This window comes from Triticum aestivum, chromosome 6B, assembly GCF_018294505.1.
Source record: "Triticum aestivum cultivar Chinese Spring chromosome 6B, IWGSC CS RefSeq v2.1, whole genome shotgun sequence".
Taxonomy (NCBI): Eukaryota; Viridiplantae; Streptophyta; class Magnoliopsida; order Poales; family Poaceae; genus Triticum; species Triticum aestivum.
Genome location: NC_057810.1, coordinates 400580218 through 400600093, shown reverse-complemented (window position 1 = coordinate 400600093; position 19876 = coordinate 400580218).

The following is a 19876-nucleotide window of genomic DNA, read 5'->3' as shown; positions in this document are numbered from 1 at the left end:
GCTATGTCATTTGTAGGATCGAAAATATGTCTAGATTGGGGGTGATTAGACTACTTGACCAAATAAAAATCTAGCCTCCCAATTTTAAGTCTTGGCAGATTTTAGCAACTTAGCACAAGTCAAGCAATCAACCTACACATGCAATTCTAAGAGTGTGGCAGTGGAAAGTAAAACATTGCATATGAAGGTAAAAGGGAAGGGTCTGGAGAGGGCAAACACAATGTATACACGGAGATTTTTGACGTGGTTCCGATAGGTGGTGCTATCGTACATCCACGTTGATGGAGACTTCAACCCACGAAGGGTAACAGTTGTGCGAGTCCATGTAGGGCTCCACCCACGAAGGGTCCACGAAGAAGACCCCTTTTCTATCCCACCATGGCCATCGCCCATGAAGGACTTGCCTTACTTGGGTAGAGCTTCACGAAGTAGGTGATCTCCTTGCCCTTACAAACTCCTTGGTTCAACTCCACAATCTTGACGGAGGCTCCCAAGTGACACCTAACCAATCTAGGCTCCCAAGTAATAGATGGTGTGCTGATGATGAACTCATTGCTCTTGTGCTTCAAATGATAGTATCCCCAACACTCAACTCTCTCTCTCAAAGATTTGGCTATGGTGGAAAGATGATTTGAGTGGAAAGCAACTTGGGGAAGGCTAGATATCAAGATTCTTGTGGTAGGATTGGGATGTCTTGGTCTCAACACATGAGTAGGTGGTTATCTCTCAGAAAATGAGTAGTGGAAGTGTAGGCACGTTCTGATGGCTCTCTCACAAATGGAGAAGGGGGTGGAGGGATATATATAGCCTCCACACAAAGTCTAACCTTTACACACTTTTTACCAAACTCGGTCAGACCGAATAGAGAAACTCGGTGAGACCGATTCGGTTCAAAACGTGAACATTATGAATCTTGATGGGACCGACGAGAACAACTTGGTGGGACCGATGTGCTAGGGCTAGGGCAAAACCTCATCTCGGTGATACCGATCACATGAACTCGGTGAGACCGATTTCAACAATTAATCAAGCAAAGAGTTGGTCAAGCAAACACGGTGGGACCGATAGCTCATTTCGGCGAGACCGAAACGTCAAGAAAACGAAACAGAGAGTTTGCAATGCAAACTCGGTGGGACCGATCGCTCATTTTGGTGAGACCGAAATGTTATGAAAAGGAAACAAAGAGTTTGCAATGCGAACTCGGTGGGACCATCGCTCATTTCTGTGAGACCGAAATGTTATGAAGGGAAACAGAGAGTTTGCAAAGCCATCTCGGTGGGACCGAGAGTCGTATCGGTGCGATCGAACTGATTAGGGTTTCTAGCTATGGCTAGGTCAAGTGAACTCGGTGATGCCAGATGGATCAAATCGGTGGGGCCGAGTTTGACTTTAGGTTTTGGACAAATGTGGAAATGAGTAAGTGGTTGAGGGTTATTGGAGCAATATCACTAAGCATTTTGAGCAAGCAAGCCATTAAGCAACACCTCATCCCCTTTTAATACTATTGGCTTTGCTATGGACTCAATGTGATCTTGGATCACGAAAATGAAAATGAAGAGTCTTAAGCCTTTGCCAATCTTTGTCCTTACCATTTTGAGGGGTCCACATCTCTAGTCCATGCCATGCCAATCATTGAACTTTCTGAAATATTTAACTTGAATGGCTATTAGTTCAATGAGCTATATGTTGTTATGAATTACCAAAATCAACTGGGGATTAGTTGCACTATCAATCTCCCCCTTTTTGGTAATTGATGACAACATATAGATCAAAGCTTCGACAAATGATAATATCAAAGAAATACATCGTTGCTTTGAGAAGTACGTGATAAGCAAGAGCTCCCTCTAAATTTGTGCAAATTTCAAATTTGCTTTTGAATGCGAATGCACAATCGATTAGGATCATGGGTTACTCTTCCATGTCACATACATCTTGGTGGAGCACTCAAAATGATAAGCTATAAAAAACATGCACTCATCACCAAGGGAAAACATTATTGATCATACACATATCATCAAGCAAGCAAATATTTAAGCATAATATGATCAAACACATGATCATAGAAGTATCTCACACACAATCTCAAATAATGTAGCATGCAAACGATCAAACAAAAACGACCAAAGTAGCAAGAGAGGCAACAAAAGACAAAACTCTCTCTCGCGCGCGAAGCCTAATGGTCTATACATCTTCTCCCCCTTTGGCAACAAGTTACCAAAAAGCTTGAAAATCCATAGTGATATACGACACTCTAGGCACGATCTCCGGGAGCTTCTGAAGGGTTCTTCTGGTTGGTTGCTCCGATGTGCGTAGATGGCGTTGAGAGGAGTCCTTCAACAAAAGCATTTGTAGAAGTTTGTGGAGCTGGAGGAGTTGAGACTGGAGGAATCACTGAGGTAGTTGCTGTAGGTGTTGACACTGTTGTCCTGGGATCACTAGCAACTGGCACAGTTGAAGACCTTTGTGCCCTAGTCACTTTCTAAAATGCATCTGTGGTTGGTCCTTCATTCTTCTCCTCAAGCTCTTCCTGGATCTTCTCCATAGTAGATTGGATCTCAGTGACCTTCACATCTAGATCATAAATCTTTTGCTCAATGATCCTTTCAAGACTTTAGTGATTTTGAGTTAGGTGGACAACCCTTCTCAATCCTTAAAGTAGCCTCAGTCAGATAGCTGAGTTGATCTTGTTTAGTCTTGAGGATCACCCGTGAAGCATCTGGAGCACTAGCTAGCTTAGCTACTTTCTCTGCCTTTGCTTTCTCTCTCTTCTCCTGGGCTTCTGCACATGTTGGATGGGAGGCATCCATGACAAGTTCATTGTCCTCAAAGTCTAGCCTCAAGGGAATATGCTCTTTGTCTAGAAGATATGTCCCTTTCCCCATCTCGGAGTTGATGAACATCTAAATGTAAGGGGCATATCCACAAGATCTCTTTTGATCAGCTGCAGTCCTCTTAATTGTTTCAACAATGAGAGTCATAACCTTGAACTTCTATGGCACATCAAACAAATGCAACAAGTTGATTGAATGGCCATGGATCATCCTATGATCTCCTAACTCATGCAGCAAAGTGTGCCTCAGAATAGTGTTGATAGTGGGTAAGCCAGAGAGAAGATAGTAGATGGATCCAAATTTGTGTGTCTCTAAAGCCTTATCAGGAATTTCCTGGTACATATGTGCCATGGAATTGTGGTCCTTCCTGGGCTTTGCATACACATCAATGTCATTCTCTTCCTCAGAAGGGGCATTTATCAACTTGGCCCATTCATCAACAGTAGATTGATATCTTGTGCCTTCAGTCATCCAAACTATCTTGCCATCCGGATAGAAGTGTGCAGTGGAGTAGAATTGCATAATCATCTCATCATTCCACTTTTTCAGCTTCTGTCCAACAAACTTGTCAACATCATTCAACCTGAAGTTGTCATGCACTCCAGGGAAGTAATCAGCATTCTCATCAATATATTCCCAGTCAACCCACTTCATATCACAGACAATGGGCTTCTTGTCCAGCAGCACAGTTTCATAAAAGTATTGTTGTTCCTTGGTGTGGAATCTATAGTCAACAGCAGTTCTTCTCCTCAAAGCATAAGGATCAGACTATCTCCATAGTCTCAGTCCTGCATCCTTCCTATCCTTCATGTTCTCAGCAATGGGATGATTGTCATCATGATCTGTATCTTGGGCTTCAGCTTTCTGAGCACTTGATGTTCTTCTTCTTCTTGAACTTTAGGCACTAGGGCCTTGTTCTTCTCAGTAGCAGAGATATTCCTGGTGGATCTCTTTGGTGCAGATGGCTTTGAAGCTTGAGTAGAAGCAGACTTGGGGGCTGTCTTGGGCTTAGATGGAGCAGCCCCAGACTTGATAGCATCCCCCATAAGCTTCTGGGTCTTTCCAGGAGGTGCAACAGGCTCTTCCTGCTCTTCTTCATCTGATTCCCTGACCATAGAAGGCTTACCAATAACTCTGACTAGAGTCTTCTTGACTCTTTCTTTCCTTTTCATTCCTCCAGCAGCTCTTCTTCTCTTGGTTCAAGAGTGAACTCCATAGATTCCTGAGTGGAGGCTCTGGCTTTGGACATAGGCACTCTCTTGGCAGGTGCTTTCTTCTTCAAGCCAGGCCTAGTGGAGGCAGCAGTACCAAATTCCTTCTTGACAACCTTCTTCTTTGAGGTTACATCCTCAAGTTCAAAATCCTCATCCTCTGAGTCAGAAGTTCTCTTCTTACTTTGCCTGACAGTGGCCTTTGGAAGACTGCTTGGAGTGCTTCTCCTTCCTTCATCAAAGCTGCTGTTGGAGGGACTAGTGCCCTCACTCAGATTAGCCTGCTCCTCTGACATGTTCTAGCTATCACTTTGGTTTGACATCTCTGAAACTATCCCTGTGAATAGATAGGAATAGGTAGAGTAGATGAGCATCACAAAGCATAGCTATTTTGGCAAAAAGTTAACACAAAAACTTAATTTTAGTTTTCTGCAGAAAGCATTTCAAAGCTACCGATTTGTCCAACTCAGTGACACCGAAGCAGCTTTAGAGTCTAAACATGAGATTTCGGTCAGACCGAGATGCAGTTCAGTGACTCTGAGATGCTAGGGTTTCACAAAGTTAGTGGTTTCGGTCACACCTATTCGTACACTTCGGTCAGACCGAGTAGTACATGTGCAATGGCCTGAGCCAAATCGGTGAGACCGAGAATTTCATATCGGTCGGTCCAAGATGAGTTCGGCGGAAACCTAACCCTAAGTTTTGCATTAAATATAATCTAAAGGAAGTTTTTAGGTGGATAGAGTAATCTCAATCGTGGCAAGAAACTTGGCATTGATCTTTGTGCAAGAATCAGAGTTAAAGAAAGCACAAAGAGGTCGAGTTCGTACCCTAACTTGGCGGCGAACTCGCTACGGTGACAACAGCAGTGGAGATTCCTGTTGATGGCGGTGGAGACCAGTAGCAGGAGGTCGCTGGCGACAAGAAGACGGTCTGGAGACCAGGAGGGGCGGCAGAGTTGGGCAGGCACGGTTGGGAGTTTGAAGAAATTTCCAAAGTCCAACCCGTGGAGTATATATACCCAGTCACTGTCGGTGTGACCGAGTGGAAAGACTCGATGGCACCAAGATGCAAAACTGTGAGCAGTTACTGCAACTCGGTGTAACCGAAATGTTCTAATCGGTTGCATCGAGGTGAAAACCTAGATCAACCTAATGATTTCGGTAAGACCGAGTATGGTGGATCGGTCTGACCAAGATGCATTAAGAGGTTTTGTAGGTTTAAGTCCTTGACGGGTCAGTGGCTCTGAGTGCTCCTCACTTGGAGAGTCCGAATTCAACTTGTTCGAACTTTGTGATGTAGCAAGAATAGAGTTTGAGATGAGAAAAGGCATAGATAGCTAGAGGGAGTACTTAGGCATTCTTGTCCATCCATTTGGCAAAATGAAAAAGCCAAACAATCAAAGCAACAAATGGATGTCCTTGAAATGAGAAAATTATGCAACCAACATGCTCACACAATAAGATAGAAAATGAAATGTGTGGCAAAGCATGCACAAACACTATAGCATCTATCAAGCAATTGGGGATGAGTAGGTCATCTATATGTGAGTATATTGACTTAGGAGTCAAATGAGAATCATAGGTCATACTCATCGTTTAAGCACAAGTGGGGTTACTACTTTTAAATAAAGCATTGTTGTGTTCACACCATTAGAGTTGCTTTAGCTCAGTTCTTAGAGTAAAGCTCCCCCTAGATGTGATATCCCCTTTTAGAGGGATGAACAAACCTTGGGTTTTGTCGATGATGACTTCATGTAGATGTTGAAGATGTGGATGCTCAATGTTGATGTAGATCATTTGGAGCAATCCATTGGAGTGAGTTGCACTTTCAATACCTACATGGGTTAGTCCCACAAGGAACAAACATGGATATCCATAGACATAGAGTGAAGTACACATATGATGATGTCCATGAAGGCATTTAGTTTCTGTTGGATTTCGGGTTCCGGCAGACCCTTGAGGTTCGAATACTGGGGTGCGCAGGAAGATCTTTCCCCTACCAGCTCACGCGTTGAAGTCTCGTGAAGGATCTAGGCTAGAAAGATGAACACACAAGGGACACGAGATTTATACTGGTTCAGGCCACCACTGTGGTGTAATACCCTACTCCAGTGTGTGGTGTGGTGGATTGCCTCAGGGGATGATGATGAATAGTACAAAGGGAGAACAGCCTCGCGAGGGGCTGTTCTTGAGCTGGTGTGATGAACTGCTTGGGCGAGTTCAGTCACTTCTCTCTTTCTGACCGGTCTATTCTCTAGATGTCTCCAGATGCCTCTAGATGCCTCTAGCTTGTGGGCGGCTAGTCCTATTTATAGAGGGAGGCCCTGGGCCTCTTCCCAAATAATGAGCGGGAAGGGCGCCAACAATTGGCCATTTTGAAGGGGAATATCTAGTACACTTATCCTGACTAAAGTTGGTCTTCGGCTGCCAAAGGCTCTGACGTTGACGCCGTCCTGGGCTCCACGATGACCTCCATCCTGCCGTTCTGCTGGTCTTGGTCTTGTTGCACCGAAACGGTAACCTTTGCCTGATGCATTGGCCTGTGCTTGCCCCCTTTGCACCGAAGGGGAAACAAGGACACTGCGCAGGCCGGCGCTCGCCTGGCGCCCGCCTGGTCTTTGATCGTCATGGCTTGCGCGACGGGCTCCTCGGGAGGTACCCCGCCTTGATCTCTCCGCCTCCTCGCGAGCCTGCCTGGGGAGGCTGCTCCTGAGGAAGCTTCCTGTCGTCTGCCCCGCGAGGCTTGGCCCCTCGCGAGGGTCTTGAGATTAAGCTGATGAAGCTGGGCTGCACTGGGCCCCTACTTGAGCCACGCTGCAGGCCGCAGGTACGCAAGTCTAGGGACCCCCGTTCCCAGAACGCTGACAGTAGCCCCCGGGCCCAAGGCGCGCCCGGACTTGGCTTAGCAGAGAAGCGAAGGGGCAAGTGCGAAGCGCCGCGGGCCCCAATAGCCTGCGGCCTTGGGCGCCGCATGGCGATTGATTGGACGTGGGCGTCTCCGCTTCCCCACGACGCCTCGGCAACCGCACGACTTGACAAGTCCCTACATGCAAAAATGGGTCATGATTACCTGCGATCGTGGAGGCCGACGGTTGGCCTCCTCTGGCTATATGTACAGAACGGTGAGAGCCCTTCAGGTTCATCTCTCCCTGCTACTCCTCTTCTTCTTCATCCTCGCCATTGCTCTGTCTCACGCCAATGTGATGTAGGGTGGAACCCTATGTGCCGATCTTTCACGTTTTGAGTGGATCCTATGGGGAGACACAAAGAACAAGCGGAAGAACACGAGGAAATCATGGTGAGGAACGAGGGAAAACACTCAACCAACAAGGAATCGGTCACACAAGTGCTAGATCAAAGAACACAAAGAGATACACGAGATCCAAAGTCAATAAAGGTAAGGATACAAAGGTAACCGATCTTCTCCATGAGGAGGTCTTGAATCGACAAGGGGATCTTCCCACGAGGGGGTCTTGAATCCAATAGGATCTTCTCCGAAGAGGTCGTGGTCTCTCACGAGGAGGAGATCCGATGGATGAGCGAAGCTCTATCTCTAACTTGAGCTAAACCAACGCTAACTCTAACTAGGAGGAGGTGGGGGAGTATATATAGTGCTAGCCCACAAAGGGGTAAGTGAGGGCGAAGGGGTACATGGGCTCGGCCCAATACACTGTGCGCAGACAGGCCGGAAGTTCCGGGCGGGGCCGGAAGTTCCGGGCTCCGGAAGTTCCGGGTAGGTTCCGACCGGGTTCCGGGCTAACCAGAGAGTTGGCGCGCTCGGGGCTGGTCTGGACTCCAGGGGCCGCAGGTTCCGGGCAGGCCGGAAGGTCCGGGGGCCGGAAGTTCCGTGCAGGCCGGAAGGTCCGGGCTTTCCAGAAGCTTGTCCCTGCTTCTTCTTCCTTCTCCTCTTCCATGCTTGGCCTCGGTCCTTGGATCCTCCTTGGTCATCTCGGTTGTACCTGAGTGTATGCAAGGTCCATGCATGAGGTAGTAGCCATGTCTCACATGTGGAAAGTGACGGTTCGGAAAGGAGCGAGTTCACCTTGTGTCCAATGGCGTATCGTTGAGGTCTCGTCATAAGTCCTTTTGGGGTTTGGAGAGTAGTCGAAGTGTACATGAGGATGAACGTGGGATGCTCCGCATCATCTCCCCCCCCCCCCTTGGGAAAGATCCGACCTCGGATCGTGATCCTCATCACCATGGAAACGGTTGTCGTGGACGGACTTGTAGTTGGACGAAGTTGAAGACATGGCACAATCCAAGTAGTCCAAGGTGTCACTGGAGTGATAGACATGCAAAAAGAGCAAACACAAGCGACACTCGGAAATACAATGGTTAGCGCACACAAAGTGTCCATCAATTAAGCGTGAGTCCATGCAAAGGGATAGTGCATGACGAAGCACATGAAGCTTATCAAGATGATCTAGAATGGTATGCAAAGCATTCATGGGAACAAATGCAATCGTTGTGCACACAATTGTGTTATGAGTATGATCAATGCAACCACGATGCAAAATTATGTCATAATGGGATGGTGCATCAAAAGCATGAACATAGCAATGGATGCTCAATATGTATATGTTATCATGCAATTGATGGTGGGCAATATGATCATGATGTATGAATATGTAATCAAGGAAGATCACAACAAATTTGCTAAGGAAGTGCACAAGCTCATATATCATGGATGACATTGGAATATAAGATGCAACAAGGCAATCATAATGTGAGTCAATCCATGCATAGGGTGCAAACTTGTGGTGAGTATGATGTCCATCGAGCATGACATGTATGAGCACAATCAACAAATATGGAGGTGTTGGTGTACCAATGCTCGATGTTGTGGCAAGAGTGGAGGTTCGAAGGTGCATCCAAGAAGTGTGAGCGCTGCTCAATGTGAAGGTCCATAGAGCCAATCTCCAATGTCGCTCCTCCGTTCACGAGATGTATCATGTAGACAACAAGAAGGAAACAACAATGAAAGAGTGACCCATCCAATATGCATATTTGAGGATGGCTCAAAGAGAAGGAGTTCACCTTTATGGGAATGTCGAAAATGTTGGTGTCGCACATCGTGTATGCCTTCACATGACCAAGTTGTCTCATCATGGTACCGCCTTGTGAATCCTTCAAAACAAAAGAACATGGCAAACACTCGGAAAAACAAATGAGGTTAGTGCAAATGCAACACCTATCATTCGTGTGGTAAGATACCCAACAAGTGTATGCATCTTGCTCATCATAATAAAGGACAAGGGAGTATTGCATAGTATGGAGGCATATGATGCGAGAACAACCAAATGCAATAGGCTCAATCAAACAAGCATGCATCACAAGTAAAGTGTCCAAGTCTCCAAGATCAATAAGCATAGCAAGTTGGCACTCAATACAAGGTGATATGAGAGATGCAACTAATGGAGACAAGAGGCAATGATCATGACAAATCAAGTGAGAGGCATCAACATCTATGTCATCAACCCAAGAAAGCAAGTAATAGTGGAACATGGGTGATGCAACATAACAAGCAATCTTAGCAATCAAGTCAAGCAAGCTAGTAGTGCGAAGATGCAACGTACTAGAAGGAATCATGGCAAGCATGTCATGTGTGCAAATAGTGGGCATGAGTAATGGACTTGACATAGCACAAGCATGAAAGCAAGATATGAGTAAAGTGTCATCAATGTATTGGCGAGAGACCATATGTAAATAGCAATGGGGCACTATGACTCTCCCAACACAACAAGCATCGATAGTATGGAGCACATGGTAAACATGGCAATGGCAACAAGTATCTCCACCAAGCATGCAAATACACATAGAAGTAGCATAATGGTGAATCATGGGTAGATGCAAGCAAGGGTCACAATGGCATGGCAAAGGCATAGGAGCAAGCATAGCATGCAAAGTGAACACGGTAAAATGAGCATAAGGTGACAAATGGTAAATAGCCCATAGCCGTGTGAGAGCCAAGTAGAAGAGATGCGCGTAGTCCTTGCGTGAAGGGAACGGTGGTAAGGATAGTCCACGGGATCCCAAGTCATCGTTGCTCTCAAGAGCTCGTTTCGTCAACTCTTGGGATTGATAGTTTGACGAGTATATGTGAGTACCTACACAAAACAAAGACAAAGGAAAAATTGTGTGTGCATGGTATATGTACACATCATCCATCATGATGCGCACATGCATGTGTCGGTTAGCACAAAATAACCAATGCTCAAATAAATGAGATGCGTGATATAGAAACATGCCATCCATCATGAGAGGTTTGTTGTTATGTATGACATAATGGAGACTCAAAGGATGTAATGCATCATGAGAAATATCTAGAGCATTGTTATTCATGGAATGCATATGGTGCACGCAATTATGGGAATCATGCGAAGTATGGAATGCATCAAAATCTCCTAATATGTATGAGGAAACTATGGGGGTCTCCTCATGAGCAAGAGTAGCAACATCACATGGAGAATATTGACAACATCCAAAACAAAGCATATTTGGTTCAATGTGATCATGGCATGGCATAGTAGATGAATTGCACAAATCATGTAAAGGAAGCATGGCAATATCATCACATGAAAAACAAAAGCCAATGACCATCATCTCGTCATCTATGCCATAAGTGCAAATAGGATTGATTTTAATGGGGCATGGATAGTTACTATGTTGAGATTGTAATGATGCAATATGGGAGATATCACTCATAGCATATGACAAGTTCAATGGGTTGTCAAACATGAAGTGACCAATAGAATTTCCACAGGATATCCTATGAAGCATAGCATCACAACTAGGCAACTCAACATGCTCATCATCATATTCATCATAAATAGGTAAGTCAAGGCATGAAGAAGTCTCACTAGCATGAAGCATGGTAATAGGTGGGTCAACATCATGGAAGCAAGCATTGTTAAGAGGGTCCACTAGTTGGACAAGAGAAGCACCATCACCTATGTTACCTTTGGAGCGTCGCTCATGTGTTGTAGGTGAGGTGTTGAAGATCCACTCGTTGTCATCTTCATCTTGATGGAACCATGTGGGGGGTGTATCATCGTCCACCATGGCCATCGGTTTTCCATTGGAGGGATGGACTTGTCGAGGATAGGCATGTCGTCAAAACATCAATACATCATCAAAACCAAAAAATCACAAAAAAAATTGGGGGCTATTTTTGGTGGGGATTTTCGGATTTAGGACGAAATCAACAAAATCAAGCTAGAAAAAGAGGGGTAGGGGCTCCAAAAACGTGATCAACGTGGCTCTGATACCAAGATGATGTAGGGTGGAACCCTATGTGCCGATCTTTCACGTTTGGAGTGGATCCTACGGGGAGACACAAAGAACGAGCGGAAGAACACGAGGAAATCACGGTGAGGAACGAGGGAAAACACTCAACCAACAAGGAATCGGTCACACAAGTGCTATATCAAAGAACACAAAGAGATACATGAGATCCAAAGTCAACAAAGGTAAGGATACAAAGGTAACCGATCTTCTCCATGAGGAGGTCTTGAATCGACAAGGGGATCTTCCCACGAGGGGGTCTTGAATCCGATAGGATCTTCTCCGAAGAGGTCGCGGTCTCTCACGAGGAGGAGATCCAATGGATGAGCGAAGCTCTATCTCTAACTTGAGCTAAACCAACGCTAACTCTAACTAGGAGGAGGTGGGGGAGTATATATAGTGCTAGCCCACGAAGGGGTAAGTGAGGGCGAAGGGGTACATGGGCTCGGCCCAATACACTGTGCGCAGACAGGCCGGAAGTTCCGGGCGGGGCCGGAAGTTCCGGGCTCCGGAAGTTCCGGGCAGGTTCCGGCCAGGTTCCGGGCTAACCAGAGAGTTGGCGCGCTCGGGGCTGGTCTGGACTCCAAGGGCTGGAGGTTCCGGGCAGGCCGGAAGGTCCGGGGGCCGGAAGTTCCGAGCAGGCCGGAAGGTCCGGGCTTTCCAGAAGCTTGTCCCTGCTTCTTCTTCATTCTCCTCTTCCATGCTTGGCCTCAGTTCTTGGATCCTCCTTGGTCGTCTCGGTTGTACCTGAGTGTATGCAAGGTCCATGCATGAGGTAGTAGCCATGTCTCACATGTGGAAAGTGACGGTTCGGAAAGGAGCGAGTTCACCTTGTGTCCAATGGCGTATCGTTGAGGTCTCGTCATAAGTCCTTTTGGGGTTTGGAGAGTAGTCGGAGTGTACATGGGGATGAACGTGGGATGCTCCGCATCACAATGGCACCAATCCGGCGGTTCTCTGCAGAAGAGAAGGGAAAGGCCCCCCAAGAGGGTCTTGACCCGCTTCCGCCGAAGAAGCGGCTAGTCCTCTGCCGCCGAGACGAGGGCGCGTGGCAGGAGGCATCGAGGCCCAGGTCCGAGCGGCCGCTGCCGGGGTTCCAGCTGCCCTTGTACGCCCGCATCGAGGGCTCTGGAGAAGAGAGCACCGAGCGACACCGACGGTGCCACCGTCGACGCCATCGGGTCACGGCGGTGCGCGTCATTCCCCCTGGAGTCCATGACGAGGGCTCCTCTCACGAGCTTGTGCTCCACGCAGCCATGCCTCCTCGGTCTTGGATTCGCCTTCCTCCCTCCTTCGCCTTCGAGATCCCGCCAAGGGGGCCTCTTGAGCTCTGGCTGCAGCACGCCGACTGCAGTACCCCTGCGACCGGAGCGGAGGTTGAGGTCGTCGCTGGGGTGAGATCGCTCGGGTCTGCCGGACAGGGGGCGCCCTCGTAATCCTCCTCGACTACGATGGCGCCTCCTTGATGTTCTTCAAGGTCTTCGACGCGGAAGGATGCCGGTTGGAATGCTGCCCCGAGAAAGGCGGCCGGGGCATCGTCGTGGCAAGGACCAGGCCCGCCAATCGCTTCCCCGGCAGCTCCTCAGGCGGCAGCGAAGGTGCTGGAGGGTCCAGCGACTCCGCAGAGCTTCACGCAACTCCGGAGATGAGCGACGACAGCTACGAGCCCCCGAGCTCGCGTCGCGCTCGGAGCAGGGCGGGCTCGTCAGGCCGCCGACGCCACTGATCTGGATGGGGTTGGCGCCGGTGCCTGACGGCCCACTGTTGATGATGGCGTCTCCTGCTGAGGCGCACGTAGTTAGCGCTCCTTAGGAATAGCACCTTTTGTTCCCTGCGAGAAATTGAAGTACCACCTCGCGGGGGTATGTAAGGCGCTGGCCATGTCTTTTGTGAATATTATATCCTCATGATGAATTGATGCGAGATGCTTGTCCTGTCCCGGCTTGGCTCCCCCTTTCTTTCCTCATGAGGGCCTGGTGCTTTACGCTGACAGGTCCCGGTCCCCAGGAAGGCTTCAGCCGTCACTGGTATGCCAGGTCGCGATGCCGTGGTCAAGGCCAGGAGGTGAGCGGCCCGAGGTCCAGTAAGAGCCCCTGAGTCGCGATGCTCAGGACGTCCCCTTTAGCACTCAAGCGGCCTCCGCTGGGCAAGAAAGGTAGGCAATGTTGCCGTGACAGAGCCGCACTAGGCGTGGGTTTAGCGCTGAGTCGAATCAATTTTTGCGAGACTTATCTCGTATGTTTGGAGTAGCTCTCGGCCGAGTGCTGAGCCTGCGTGGAGGCAGCTGAGGTGTGGCTGGGTTAGGCCCTCGTGAGCTTCTTCCCTCTCCCCCGCACTTTCCTTAATGCTCTACGTCCTCAGGTCCTGGCCCTCGAGCGAGCTCAGCTGCCGCCCTTTTAACGTGCAAGCGCTTTGCATGAGAACAGAGAGGTCCGCGATAAGCAGCGAATGAAATCCATGAGAAATCAGATTAAGCATGAATGAGCAAATCCATTTAGATAGATGCGGAGAAAGCAAATGCCACTGGGTCAAGCCCGAGCAGCTTGGGGATAATACAGCCCGAGGGGCGCCCCCAACAAGACAGGTAAAGAGCATAAGCAAAACGAATACATGCCGCAGGGACGGACCCACACGACCCGGGAGTGATGCAGCCCTGCGGGCTCTCCCAGCTGAAAATGGAACTTCGAAAGATGTCACCTGATACCATTGCAGAGCGAGTGTCGGAGTAGCTGACGACGCGTGGTGAAGAAGCCAACCCTCATGAGACTTCGGAGCCCTGAGCCTCGGGAGGCTCTGGGGGCACGGGCGGCTCCTCAAGGTCCATCTCCATCTCCTCCAGGAACGCGCGGTGCTTGGCCACCTGAGCTTCCAGGATGCTCCTCATCAGGCGCTGGTGGGCAGCAGCCGCGTTCGGCAGGCCGAAGGGCATGCGAACGTAGCTGTGAGGTGGACCCTCACAATGCCCCATGCGTGAAGGCCAGAGGCGCTCCTGAGACACGGCTCGGTTGAGCCCTGGTACGTCGATGCACACGCGCAGCCCACCATCCTCGCCAGGATGTGGAGCTACGGCGGGTAGGCGGCGGTTGTCGCGCATGACTCTTGACTCCTGTAGCTCCTGAATGTTCCTCGCGATGAACTCCCGAGGGTTTGGCCCTCCTTGCATCATGCCTTCCTGAGGGAAACGTGCCTTGAAGTACGCCTCCAAGTGGTGCCCGAGCGCCTCCCTTGTGACCTTGGCAAAGTCAGTGGCTCTCCAAGAAAGAGCCCCCGAGCCCTTCCCGAGGAGGGCGTCGGGCGCGCCTTCCTATGCAACGCCTCCAAAGGTGCCTGCCTCGTGAGTGTTCGGGCCAGGTGAAGCATTATTCTTCTTAGGGGTCGCCTCTGGAAGCTACCCGCTCCTGTGATTTGGGTCTTCAATTGCTGCGGCTTGGAAGGCACGCTCAAGAGAACACACTGCATCCTTTTCCTCACAAGGCACTGTGATGATTCCACCGCTTCCTGGCATCTTGAGGACATTGTAGCCATGGTGAGTCACTGCCATGAACTTGGCCAGGGCTGGGTACCCGAGGATGGCATTGTATGGCAGGTGAATGTGGGCGACATCAAAGTCAATGAGCTCAGTGCGGTAGTTGTTGCGCTGCCCAAAGGTGACGGGAAGGCGGACTTGCCCTATCGGGATGGTGGAACCATCAGTGACTCCTGAGAAAGGCTTGGTTGGCAGAAGCCATCAGATGGAACTTGGAGATTGTTGAATGTCTCGACGGACAGGACGTTGAGTCCAGCTCCGCCATCGATGACGGTCCTGGTGACTTGCACATTGCTGATGACTGGGGAACAAAGCATCAGGAGGACTCCGGCTGTTGCTGCGCACTTGAGCTGGTCTGCTGAGCTGAATGTGATAGCGCATGCTGACCACCTGAGAGGGCGCGTGGCCTCAACCTGGGGGAGGACTGCATTCACCTTGCGAGCAAACTGCTTGAAGATGCGCTGAGAGGCTGGGGCCTGAGCGCCGCCCAGGATGCAAGCGATTGCGAGTGGCTCCTAGAAGCCCCCATCCCCCTTGTCCTGGTGATGGTCTTCATTCCTCCTTGGCGGTGGTGGCAGTGGAGGGAGGCCTGTGTTGCCTTGAGGGCGGTCCTCACGAGGCTGATCCCTCCAACCTTCCTCGCGAGGCTGGTCCTACCAGCGGTCCTCGCGAGGTCGGTCACGCCACCCTTGGCGGGGGCCACAGTCTTCCCATCGTCCTCCACCTCTTCCTCCTCCTCGGTCATAGCCCCGGTCGTTGCAATCGGGACGTCGGCCGATACGCCCATCTCGCACGTCCCTGAGCTCTTGACATTCGTTGGTGTTATGGGTGTGGAGGTCATGGTACACGCAGTACTGGCTGCCCTTGGATGACTCAGGCTGATCCCTGCCTCGCTTGGTGTCTGGCTCTGTTCCGAGCACAGTAGCCCCCTTGCGCTTCACGTCCTTGACCTTGGGCTTCTTCTCTTCTGGGTCGGCAGCCGGGAGCTCGAGGAGGGAGAGGCGCCCTTCCTCAGCCCTGGCGCACTTGGTCGCCAAGTTGAACAGCTCCAGTAATGTGCACAGGTCCTCATGGATTGCTAGCTCCTCTTTCATCTTGATGTCACGCACGTCGTCGGAGAAGGCTGAGATGATAGCCTCCTCAGTCACCCTGGGGATCATGAGGCGGGCGTTGTTGAAGCGTTGGATGTACTTCTGCAGGGTCTCTCCTGGCTGTTGCTTGATGCGGCGCGGGTCACTCATGGCCGGGGGCCGGTCGCGAGTACCTTGGAAGTTGGTGATGAAGCGGGTGCGCATCTCGTCCCAGGAGGAGATTGTGCCAGGACCCAGGTTCAGAAGCCAGGTGCGGGCACTGTCCTTGAGCGGCATGGGAAACCAATTCGCCATGACGTTTTCATCCCCGTTGGCGGCTTCAATGCCCAGCTCGTAGAGCTGGGGGAACTCCGCCGGGGTCTGAAGTGCCGTCATAGCAAGGAGGCAGGTCCGACTTGAACTTGTCAGGCCACGTGATGCTACGCAACTCGGAGGTGAAAGCGCGGCAGCCTGCAGTGGCTACCGGAGCTCTCTGCTGATGCGGGGCTTGCTCCTGGGGATTCCCGTGCACCGCTGCCTGGAGAAGCACGGGGTCTTGACGTGGCGGTTGAGGGATGCGATCACGACGCTCTGGTGCTAGGAGCACGCAAGAACCTTCTTGGGGGCGAGGGATCTCTTGGCAGCTCCTTTCTTGTCGTGCAGGCACCGGACGCGGAGGGTCTCGTCCTGGGGCCGCGCGCCTTGGAGCCAGGGCGCCATCTTGGGGAGGAGGTGGTGGAGGCACCTCCTGCTCCTTGCCGCCTGCGCAGGATGGAGGGCGAGGCAGCGAGAGGGACGGCATGGGAGAGCCCCCTACGGCGCTGACGTGCTCGGTGATGCGGGCAAGCCAGTCCTTGTAGAGGTCGTCGACGGGACGGTAGTGCGGGAGCTCACGTGCCAGGAGCAGCGCAGCGTGCACGTCCATGGGAGCGCGACGGGCGTGGGACGATGAACCGGCTGGAGTCAGCAACGGGGTGGCGGTACGGCCATCGCACCGCACCGAAGGATGCAGGGACGAGGCCTGCTGCTCGTTCCCCGCCGGGCCGGTGGTGGCGTTGGCGGCAGGCGACGGGCAACGACGAGGGCGTCCGCCGACGGGCGCCGTCTGGGCGACGCGGGTGGCGAGAGCAGCCCGACGCTCAGCGCGAGCTCGGCGAGCATCATCCATGGACACGGCGTAAGATCACGCGCGACTAGCGGAAGAAAGATTCCAGCACACCCCTACCTGGCGCGCCAAATGTCGGATTTAGGGTTCCGGCAGACCCTTGAGGTTCGAACACTGGGGTGCGCACGAAGATCTTTCCCCTACCAGCTCATGCGTTGAAGTATCGCGAAGGATCTAGGCTAGAAAGATGAACACACAAGGGACACGAGATTTATAATGGTTCGAACCTTAAGGGCCTGCCTGGTCTTTGATCATCACGTCTTGCGTCACGGGCTCCTCGGGAGGTACCCCGCCTTGATCTCTCCGCCTCCTCGCGAGCCTGCCTGGGGAGGCTGCTCTTGAGGAAGCTTCATGTCATCCGCCCAGTGAGGCTTGGCCCCTCGCGAGGGTCTTGAGCTTGAGCTGATGAAGCTGGGCTGCACTGGGCCCCCACTTGAGCCACGCCGCAGGCCGCAGGCAGGCAAGTCTGGGGACCCCAGTTCCCAGAACACCGACAGTTTCCTTGTCCCTTGACTTACCAACAAGAGGGTTTGTGACTCCTTGAACTACTGCAAGATGTGGAAGTTGATTGCACTTGTCTTTGCCAATGTGAATATGAGTGAAATATGTTGGCGGAATTGTCGGATGTTGGGTTCCGGCAGACCCTTAAGGTTCGAACTCTGGGTGCGCACGAAGATCTTTCCCCTACCGATCTATGTCGGATCGCCTCGTGAGATCTAAGCTAAATGATGAACAACACAAGGGACACAAGATTTATACTGGTTCGGGCCACCGTTGTGGTGTAATACCCTACTCCAGTGTGTGGTGTGGTGTATTGCCTCCGAGGCTGATGATGAACAGTACAAAGGGTGAACAGCCTCGCGAGAGGTGTTCTTGAGCTGGTGCGATGAACTGCTTGCGTGAGTTCGATCGCCTATGTTTGTCTAATGAGCACTCGATGAATCCCCCCTTTCCTTTGTGGTGGCTAGTCCTATTTATAGAGGCCCTGATCCTCTTCCCAAATATTGAGCGGGAAGGGCGCCAACAACGGCCATTTCGAAGGGGAACATCTGGTACAAGTTATCCTAACTAAAGTTGGTCTTCGCCTGCCAAAGGCACTGGCGATGATGCTGTATTGGGCTCCACATGACCTCCACCCTGCCGCTTTGCTGGTCTTGGTCTCGTTGCACTGAAATGGAAACCTTTGCCTGATGCCTCGGTACTCCATGCCTGCGCTTGCCCCCTTTGCACCAAAGAGGAAACAAGGACTCTGCGCAGGCCAGCGCCCGCCTAGCGCCCGCCTGGTCTCGATCGTCATGGCTTGTGTCATGAGCACCTCGCGAGGTACCGTGCCTTGATCTCTCCGCCTCCTCGCGAGCCTGCCTGGTGAGGCCGTTCCTGAGGAAGCCTTATGTCGTCCGCCCCGCGAGGCTTGGCCCCTCGCGAGGGTCTTGAGTCTTGTGTTGATGAAGATGGGCCGTACTGGGCCACTACTTGAGCCACGCCGCAGGCCGTAGGTAGGCAAGTCTGGGGACCCCCGTTCCCAGAACGCCGACAGTAGCCCCCGGGCCCAAGGCGCGCTCGGACTTGGCTTAGCGGAGAAGCGAAGGGGCAAGTGCGGAGCGCCACGGGCCCCATCAGCCTGGGGCCTTGGGCGCCGCGTGGCGGTTGATTGGATGTGGGTGTCTCCGCTTCCCGACGCTGCCTCGGCAACTGCCCGACTTGACCATTCACTGCATGCAAAAAAAATGAGTGATGATTACCTGAGATCGTGGTGGCCGACGGTTGGCCTCCTTCGGACTATAAGTACGGACGGGCGAGAGCCCCCGTAGTCCATCCCCTTCTGCTTCATTCCTTCTCCTTCTTCCTCGCCCTTGCTCCTCCTTCGCCAATGGCGCCGATCCACAGGTTTTCAGTTGAAGAGAAGGGAAAGGCCCCCCGAGAGGGTCCTGATCCACTTTCGTCGAAGGAGCGGCCTGTCCCCGGCCGCTGCGATGCGGTCGCTTGGAAGGAGACGTTGTGGCCCTGGTACGAGCGGTCGCCGCCTGGGTTCCCGTTGCCCTTGTACGCCCGAATCGAGGGCCCTAGAGAAGAAGGCATTGAGCGACTCCGATGATGCCGCCGGTGATGTCGGCAAGTCACGGTGGTGTGTGTCGTCACCCCTGGAGTCCATGCCGAGAGCTCTTCTCGCGAGCTTGTGCTTCACGCCGCCATGCCTCCACGCTCTTGTATTCGTCTTCCTCCCTCCTTCGCCTTCGAGATGCCGTCGAGTGGGTCTCTGGAGCTCTGGCTGCGGCATGCTGACTGCAGCACCCTTGCAATCGAAGCGGAGGTCGCGGCCATCGCTCCGGGCAAGGTGTACATGACCCGGGGCTGGGGCGAGATCGCTCGGGTCTGCCGGACAGGGGGTGCCCTCATGATTCATCTTGACTACGATGGAGACTCCTTGATGTTCTTCAAGGTCTTTGACACAGAAGGGCGCCGGCTGGAGTGCTGCCCCAAGGAAAGCGGCCGGGGCATCGATGTGGCGAGGATCAGGCCTGCCAATCGCTTGCCCAGCAGCTCCTCAGGCAGCAGTGGAGGAGCCGGAGAATCCAGCGACTCCCTCGAGCTTCACGTGACCCCGGAGACGAGCGACGACAGCTATGAGCCCCCGAGCTCGCGTCGTGCTCGGAGCAGGGCAGCTGCATCAGGCCGCCGATGCCACTGATCTGGATGGGGTTGGCGCCGGCGCCTGACGGCCCACTGTTGATTATGGTGTCTCCTCCAGAGGCGTGCGTAGTTAGCGTTCCATAGGATTAACACCTT